The sequence below is a fragment of the Protobothrops mucrosquamatus genome, unplaced genomic scaffold (genome assembly GCF_001527695.2).
Source record: "Protobothrops mucrosquamatus isolate PMUCROS unplaced genomic scaffold, P.Mucros_1.0 scaffold3454, whole genome shotgun sequence".
Lineage (NCBI taxonomy): Eukaryota > Metazoa > Chordata > Lepidosauria > Squamata > Viperidae > Protobothrops > Protobothrops mucrosquamatus.
Window position 1 is genome coordinate 21,645 of NW_015389432.1, and position 2,421 is coordinate 24,065.

Here is a 2,421-nt window from a genome sequence, read left to right on the forward strand (position 1 = left end):
AAGGGGTTTGTTTTGTTTTAAGTCTCCAGCCTATTTTATCAACAGGGGTTTGGTCCTTGTGCCTTTAACAAGGACGGCTATAGGCTGGGACAGAACACTGACAGCCCTGCAGCTCCAGCCATCTCTCGCTCAGGCTTGTGCGGTGCTGCCACCGGTTCAGCTCATTCCCCTCCCCCGCTACCACTTTTCTAGGATGGTCGCGTACCACCTGCCAGGTGCCAATGTACCACAGGTGGTACCCGTACCACTGGTTGAAAAGCCCTGAGATAGATAGTCTGTATCTGTGAAGTAACCACTATCTTTTCATTATCGTATAACAAAAATATACAATGCCATCAAAAGACTAAAAGAGTTGAAATGGAAATGGGCTGGTCATAGAGTAAGAAGAACGGATGGTAGGTGGACCAAAGCAGTCATAGAATGGATCCCGCTTGATAAAATGCGTCCACGAGAGAGACCTAAAACAAGATGGATGGACGATATCAGAAAGTATTGGGGGCCCAACTGGCAAAGGAAAGCTCAACACCATATTGATTGGACACATGCAGAAGAGGCCTTCATCCTGCAGTGGATAGACAATGGCTAGAACGATGGTGATGAACCACTATCTGTGTCCATTAACAACTTTTTGTAAGCATGGAAGTTCCCTCAGAGAAAGTGGGATTCACTCTATAGCAGCATTTCTCAACCTGGGCAGTTTGGAGGTGTCTGGACTTCAACTCCCAGAATTCCCCAGCCAGCCACACATCTTCAAGCTGCCAAGGTTGAGAACCGCTGCTCTACAGATTTTCAGCATAGCCAGGATACTTATTATCAAGTATGACATCAATAACATCAATGTCTGGGAATAACCAATACCTAACATCAGTATCTGGGAAGATACTGGAAAAAAATAATCAAAAAACAGATCTGTGGACATCTAGAAAGAAATAAAGTTATAACTAACAGCCAGCACAGATTTGTTAAAAACAGATCATGCCAAACCAATCTTATTTCATTCTTTGACAAAGAACCACAAGGTTCTGTCTTAAACCCAGTAATCTTCATAAACGACATAGATGAGGGAATAGAAGGGGAACTCATCAAATTTATAGATGACACTAAGCTGGCAGGAATAGTCAACATCCCAGAAGACAAGCTCAGAATCCAAAAAGATTCTTGAACAGTGGCCCCTATCCAACAACATGAATTTTAATGTGGAGAAAAGCAAGGTTTTACACCTAAGCAGGAAAAACCAAAGGTACAAATACAGATTAGGTGAAACCTGGCTCAAAAACAGTAACTGTGAGAGGGACTTTGGAGTCCTAGTGAACGATCATTTAAACATGATCCAGCAGCGTGCGACAGCAGCCAAAAAAGCTAATACAATCCTTGGTTGAATGAAATCGCTGGAATCAAAATTACATGAAGTATTAGTACCGCTTTATAAAACCTTAGTAAGACCACACCTGGAATACTGCATCCAGTTTTTGTCACATTACAAAAAAGGTGTTGAGACTTTGGGAAAAGTGCAAAGAAGAACAACTAAGATGTTTAAAGGCCTGGAGACAAAAGCATATGAAAAATGGTTGCAGGAATTGGGTATGGCCAGTCTAGAAAAAAGAAGGACTAGGGTTGACATGAGACCAATATTCCAGTATTTGAGGGGCTACCACAAACAAGAGGGGGTCAACTTATTTTCCAAAGCACCAGAAGGAAGGACAAGAAACAATGGATGGAAACTAATCAAGGAGAGAACCAATCTGGAATTAAGGAGAAACTTCCTAATAGTGAGAACAATTAACCAGTGGGACAGCTTGCCTTCAGACGTTGTGGGTGCTTCATCACTGGAGGTTTTTAAGAAAAGACTGAACACCCACTTGTCTGAAATGATACAGGGTCTCCTGCTTGAGCAAGGGGTTGGACTAGAAGACCTCCAAGGTCCCTTCCAGCTCTATTCGGATTTATGTATGGAATTGCGCACACATATTGGCCCGCTTCACAGATTCGGGGAGTGGTTGATCCACTTCCTTCCACGTCATTCAAACAGGATGTCTGGGTTAAGATTCTCAGATCCGGGCTGCAAACATCTGGAGTGCTACTAGCGTTCATCCATATGTTCACAGGCCAAGTAGAATCATAGAATCACAGAGCTGGAAGGGACCTGGGAGGTCTTCTAGTCCAACCCCCTGCTCAAGCAGGAGACGCTTACAGAATAACAGAATAAAAAAATTGGAAGGGACCTGTGGGATTGCAAAATCCCGGGGTCCTGCGCCTGCAGGATGAACTTATTCCTCTCCAGAGGAATGGACTGGTGATGTACGTTGGCCTAAACCAACGGGCCTTGCTTTAGGTTAGGAAACACACGGACAACATGCTTCTTCAGGTGAGATGGCAGGCAAAAGACCCTGAAGCCTCTCCGTGCCTCTCTTTTATTGGTAC